Raw genomic sequence first — 7,367 nt, forward strand, 5'->3', positions numbered from 1 at the left:
AAAACAGAAGAGAGATAATCAAGGACTAAACACTCTCCTTTCTGAAAGCAGGTCTTCCATTATTGCAACATCAGCAACCTTGGCTTCCTGTTTTTAGCTAGCACTTTTAAAGGATCATTAATGTTGTATTGTTCAAAAAATTCATGGAAAGTTCACAGTCTGGTCGAGAGCTGTGAAACCAGCAGGAAAGCCACACATAGACTTGGAAATAAGGTCAAAGTTCCATACCAAAGTAAGGTTTTATTACTGGACACAGCATACGCTTTACCTGTCCTCACTGCCTTACCTCTGCAAAACCAGCAGTTTCTGATGCAATGGCAAATATATATGAAATTTCATCGAGAGATCAACACGACTATACTTCACAGATACTTAACAAACCTCTGGGTGAATCCAGAACAACCTGCTGTCAGTCAGTTTCTATAACTGTATTTAGTATTTAGTATTTATTTATTTATTGTCATTGTCAAGAACAATGAAATTGCGTTTGGGGCTTCCATACAACCCCAAAAAAAGAAGAAAATAATAAATACCCCTTAAAACCCAAGTGTACATATTTAACCCAGTGTGACTCCAATGCAATAAGACAATCCTTAGCAATAATGTTCGTAGAAATTCAGACAAAGACCTGAGAAACATGACAAAATACAACAATGCAACCCATTCAATATTATTGTACTGTGAGATATGATATCAGATATGATAGTTATCTATTTAAGAAAGAGGGGGGGGGGGGGCAGGAGGGGGAAGAGAATAAAGATATGGTGCACCAATGCAGACCAGTTCATTGCTATTAAGAAGTTGGATATGGTTATTGTCCGTGAGAGGGGGGCAGAGAGTTCAGGAGCCTCACAGCCTGTGGATACAGGCTGTTGGCCAGTCTGGATGTTCTGGCCTGTATAGACCTGTACCTTCTCCCTGAGGGCAGCAGATGGAAAAGGTGGCGCGCAGGGTGATGTTGGTCCCGCAGGATACTGTGCACCCTCCTCAGACAGCGAGTGGGGAAGATATTACTGATCTCTGGCAGACTTGTTCCAATAATTCTGCCAGCTTCTTTCACCACCCGCTGGAGTGCTTGCTGATCGGCCTTGGTGCAGCTGGGGAACCACACTAGAAATCCATACGTCAGAACGCTGCTGATGGCACAGTTGTAGAAGTTCAACATCAGAGATCTGGGAATGTGTGCGCTCCGCAGTCTGCTCAGGTAGTAGAGGCGCTGTTGGGCCTTCCGTGCAACTGAGGTGATATGGTTGCCCCAGGACAGGTCCTCGGTCACAGTTACCCCCAAGAATTTAAAACTGCTCACCCTCTCCACCGCCTCACTGCCAATGAAGAGAGGCAGATGGTTGTTATGGCCCCTCTTCCGGAAATCTACAATGATCTCCTTGGTCTTTTTGGTGTTTAAGACCAAGTTATTGTCGTGGCACCATGACTCTAGTTGTTGCACCTCTGTCCTATAGTTTGTCTCATCATTGTTGGATATAAGTCCGAGCACTGTGGTGTCATCTGCAAACTTAACAATGAGATTGGACGCGCAGGAGGAAATACAGTCATGGGTGAAGAGAGTGTATAGCAGAGGGCTCAGAACACACCCCTGAGGGGCACCGGTGTTGACCACAAGGGTGGAAGAGGTGTTCTTACCCACTCTGACACTCTGTCTACGGTTAGTGAGGAAGTCCACAATCCAGTTGCACAGAGAGGAGTTAAGTCCCAGTTGGTGGAGTTTGGGACGGAGTTTGTATGGCCGGATGGTATTAAAAGCCGAGCTGTAGTCTACAAAGAGGAGCTGTGCATAGGTGTTCCTGTGTTCCAAGTGCTTCAGTAATGTGTGCAGCACTGTGGCGATCGCATCCTCGGTTGACCGGTTCTCCCTGTATGCAAACTGGTGCGAGTCCAGGGATGGTGGAAAAGCAGCTCTGATGTGTTTAATGACCAGTCTCTCCAGGCATTTGGCGGGAATGGGGGTGAGTGCCACAGGTCTGAAATCGTTCAGACATGTGACATTTGACTGTTTTGGGATGGGAACGATGGTTGCTGCTTTGAAACAGGATGGTACCAGTGAACAGGACAACGAGGTGTTATATATAGAGGTGAAGACGTCCGCCAGGTCCGCAGCACAGTCTTTTAGCACCCGGCCCAGCACTCCATCCGGCCCGGCCGCCTTCCTGGTGTTAATGCTCCGGAACACACGCCTCAGCTCATGAGTGCTCAGGACCGGAGCAGGGTCGGTTGAGGGGAGAGGGGACAGGACAGGGTCGGTGTTCTCCCTATCAAAACGGGCATAAAAGAGATTTAGATCCTCAGCCAGAGTAGAACTGTCGGCTGAGGGTGATGGTGTTCTTCTTTTGTAGTCCGTGATAGCCCTGATGCCCTCCCAGACCTGCCTTGGGTTTGTGTTGTTCTCAAACCTGGCCTCGATACGCCTCCTGTGCTGCTGCTTGGCAGTCTTGATGCCTCTTCTCAGGTTGGCCCTGGCAGCACTGTATGCCTCCTGGTCCCCGGATTTGAAAGCGTTGTTCCTTGTTCGAATAAGTTGTTGAACTCCGTGTGTCATCCAGGGTGGATTATTAGGGAACACACGGAATCGTTTCCAAGTTGTTACATTGTCCACACAGAAACAGATGTAGTCCAAGACAGTGGAGGTGTAACTGTCCAATGCGACACGATTGTCAGTGTCCTGCACCTTGAATACATCCCAGTCTGTGCAGTGGAAACAGTCCTGAAGCATCGGAATAGCATCCTGCGGCCATGTTCTCACGGTTTTGGTTGTAATCCCAGTGCTCTTGATCTTTTGTGTGTATATTGGGTGTAGCAGAAGGGAGAGATGGTCTGACAGACCCAGGTGGGGATAAGCCTGGGCTCTGTACGCATTCGCCATGTTGGTGTACACCTGGTCCAACGTTCTATCTCCTCTGGTAGCACACTTCACATTACGGTGGAAATTGTGAAGTACAGATTTCAGGTCCGCGTGGTTAAAATCCCCAGCCGCAATAAAGACACTGTCCGGGTGTGCTACCAGGCTGTTATTGATGCTGCTGCTCAATTGTGCTAACGCTAGCTTAGCATTAGCATCTGGTGGAATGTAAACAGCGCAGATGTAAACGGCAGAAAATTCCCGAGGGAGATAGAATGGACGGCACTTTAACACCAACAGTTCTACCTCTGTACTGCACAGTCTTTCCGTTACCGTGACGTTCGTGCACCAAAGGTTGTTAATATAGATGCACAGCCCCCTGCCAGTCTTCTTACCCGAGTCCGCAGACCTGTCGGCTCGATAGGCGGTGCGGCCTGCTAGATCGATAGCCGCATCGGGAATGGCGCTGTCCAGCCAGGTTTCAGTGAAAATCATGCACGAACAGTTATTAAAAGTCCGTCGAGTGGCGATCTGCACTCTATAACTGTAACTTTGTTTCCTTTAAAAATGTTACAATGTTTTCCCATTAATCCCAGTTTTTCTTGATCTTCTTCTGCAGATGAAGGAACAACAGAATATCGAGTTTTTTGACAGGATGCTCTTGAATAAAAACAGACATGATAATGATTGAAGTAAGTCAGAGCATTAATGATGAGGCGTGGTGTGGGTTGCAAAGCAGCTTGCACAGTGCAACAGGGTAAGAAAATTAAACGCTGGACCCTTTCTTCCAAAAGAGTTGACATATACAGCTCAATTTTGACCTTTTTAGCAATTCAAAGGTGAGGTAGGCTAGCTGTACTGGTCAGTCACCATTTCCATGTTTAAAAGTGTGAGAGAGAACAAAAGAAATCAGAATGCATGTGCAGTTTACCCAGCAGAGACATTACTCAAAAATGGGGGATTTTATACATTCTCTGCAGGTACTTATTAGTGGCAGAGAGAGCAAAATACACACCGCTGTGTTTCATTGTCTCTTTCAGGGTCTCAAATCAATAAACCTGAAGGTCCAGTCGGAGTAAGATTGATTCTTCCAGAGTGCTACAGAGGTTCAGCTCAGGATGAAAAGTGTGGCACAGAAACCATCATACTGGAGGACGGCTGCTGCCACCGAAACACAATGACAGGAAAATACTGCAGCTAGACATGTGAACAGTGTGTGTGTGTGTGTGTGTCTGCGTGCATGTGTGCGTGCGTGCATGTGTGCGTGCGTGCATGTGTGCGTGCGTGTTTGTATGAGAAAGAGAGACGGTGATGAATGTGTGTGCTAGCCACCCTGCAGGGTAATTCATTTCTCAACCTGAACAACACTTAATGTCAGACTGAACAGGATTAATAGAGGACCACAGCCAAGACAAATACACACACACACACACACACACACACACACACACACACACACACACACACACACACACACACATTCCCGAACAGAGCGACTTTGGCCTCACTATTTCATCTGAAATCAAATTTTCCATGGTTTTGCAGGAAGTGATGTCATTGGGTGTTGAGCAGTAAGCCCTGATACCACAGTGACATCATCTCTGGAGGACCAATGAGATCACACACTGACCTTCAGGCATTACTGACCTTTGAGTACTCAAAGGTTTTAATTTGATGACAAAATGCAGAAACACTGAGGGCGAACTGAGAAGGTCACTTCCCTCAAACAATTAAATCAAACAACATTAAAGCTGTTTCCATTCCAGCTAGGTAAAGATGGAAGGGTTTTACTTATTTATTTTTCCCACTGTATGATCTCCAAAATTATTTATTTATTTACTTTTTTTTATTTTTTTTTTATTTATTTATTTTTTTTATTTACTGAATTCCCAAATTTTCTCAGAGATCATGGTAGCTGTAAAAACTGAACTTTTTAAGAAACAAGCACGGATTTGGTGTCTGTGTTTGGAAATGAAAAATAAAATAAATAAATAAAATACTTAACTTTTAGTAAAATTAAATCAAAGATAAACAGGAAACTATTTTATTGGGTTTTCTTTAGAAATAAATGATGTTTTTAGTCTTATCATTCTCTTCAAAGCAACCCTCGAAGCTAAAAAATGAAAGTAATTTAGAACAATGTTAAAATATTCAACTGTCCAGTAAAAACAAACATGTTTACAGCCTGATACAAAATAAAATGGTCTTTATAGCTGTATGCCTTTAACTGTGTGGTAAAAGATTAAAAAATCTTTTTAGAGCTTAAAATTATCCTTATCCTTATTATCCTTTTTATTGCCTGCTCTATTAAACACGACATTGTATCATGGAGGCTTCCATTGCTCACATGCTAAAGGAGTTTTATCATACAGCACTGTAATTTATCCACATCACACATGCTGGCCAAGGTTGTCAGTAAGAGAAAACACATCTGCTACAGTGCTAAACCAGAACCCTTTTTCATTCGCTAATGCTAGATCTGTTTCCACACAAGTGCTGATGGTAACTGATCTCAGAACAGTCGATGCAGAGCCAGTGGCAGATTAACTAGTACACTAGCCTACCCTCAGTTTCCAATTAAACAGCAGGAGTTTAACCAACAACCAAAAGAAGGCCTCAGGACAGACACACCCATGAAAACAACAGATGCTTTAGCTTTCAGTGGAATCAAAGGCAAGCGGAGTTCATCCTGCTTCCAGCACAATAACCAACTGCAGCCACACGGTGTCCGTAACCTTAGTAAGGCTGGAGCAAACAGGCAATGAGAGAAGATTATGGGACAGAATTCGGTTTGCGATGCTTTCACTTTGATCTGTCTCCCCAATGTGATGTTTGTATTGTATGTACGGTCGGCAAGATCTGTCATCTCGGTTGTGGGCAAAAGACCTGCAACTGACAAATAAAGGCCATCTCATCTCATCTCATTTTAATTGATAGCTATAATTAGATTTCACTGGAAAAACACTACTTGCCTTGCTTCCCCTGACAGACAACCACTGACGTTACATCATGTTACCTCTGTCTTTTATATAGACTCTATGCAGCTGTCATCATCTTTCCATACAGTAAAAATCAATCACAGTTTCTCATGAACAGTCCTCACACTCAGGTTTAGCTGTCTGAATGCTGTCTGAAAAAAAGCTGTTTAACAGTTGAGTGGTCTTTGATCCGATACTTCAGTATCTTTGTCCAGACTGCATTACTAGGCACAAACCATGAGAGTGAATGGAGGCCATTATCAAACTGACTGAGTCGCACCTACACCTCAGTATAGAGGTCCTGAAGATGTGGCAGTGATTTCCTCAGCAGTGTGAACTGCCCTGCTCAGTTTATGTCTTTCCTCTGTCACAGTGTTTCAGAAACAGGAGTAGATACAGTGAGTGAAAATCTGCTCAGTGGTGTTTCTGTAAAATATGGTAAAAGAGGGGAGGTCCACTTTCCTCAGCCTGCAGAGGGAGCAAAGGTGTTGTTGGGTCTTCACTCCATAAGTGAGTAAGTCACGAGTCAGAGTGAGGTGAAACAGGGTGGGTCCAGATCAGTTGGGAGGTATGACTTGATTCATGACCAGCTTCTTAAAGCATTTCATGACTGTGGGGGTCAAGGCCAACAGCTGTTCATAGAGACTTGATTTCAGGTCTTGAGTCAGATGTACTATGGTGGTGCTTTTAAAACAGAATGGCGATCTGGCTTGGCTGGAGGAGATACTGAGCATGTCCATGAAGGCATCCTGCTTTTCTACACAGCTCTTAAGCACACAACCTGGGATGTGATCTGGACCAGCAGCACCCTGGCTGCTAGGAGGCAGTGCTTATCTTTGTAGTGCTCTGTTGTCTGTGTGTGCCTCATGTCTTTGGTGTTGGTGATTGGACAACGTTTTTCCCATGAGGCTTTTTAGACTCCCTGATTTCTCTTTTTAGGTTGTTTCTTGCTGTCTTATATCACCAGCTGTAAACGCAGCATCACAGAGCCTCAACAAGGAGCAGATCTCCCCAGTTAGCCAAGGTGTATTGGTGGAATGCAGCTTGCCAGATTTAATAACAGTCACGTCATCATTGCATTTTTTAATAAATCCAATCACACCCTCAGTATATGGCTCAAGGTCTACACAGTCCCCAGTTGTTACTGTCTTTTTTGAAAATGCACCACTGTGTGCACTCAAAGCTGTCCTGTAAAGGTAGAAAAGCCTCCACACACAATGTCCTTCTCTACCAGGGGCTCTTCTCTTCTCTGTACGCTGAAGGGACAGTGAGATAATCAGAGCTGCCAATATGAGGCAAACAGGGCTCCAGTCAATGCATTTTTAATGTTTGAATACATGTGAACATATCTTCTCTCTTGCTGTGCATATAACATGCTGGTAGAAATGGAGTAAAACAGACTTAATATTAGCCTTGTTGAAATCCTCGGTGAAATGCATCTGGATTGACTGTCTGTAGCTGAGTGCTGGAAAGTACTTTTATCGCCTGCTGGAGCGGGGACAATTTTCTGGGAAAAAAGTGCTGCTTTTAACCCT

This window comes from Rhamphochromis sp. 'chilingali' (genome assembly GCF_963969265.1).
Source record: "Rhamphochromis sp. 'chilingali' genome assembly, chromosome: 12".
NCBI classification, from domain to species: domain Eukaryota; kingdom Metazoa; phylum Chordata; class Actinopteri; order Cichliformes; family Cichlidae; genus Rhamphochromis; species Rhamphochromis sp. 'chilingali'.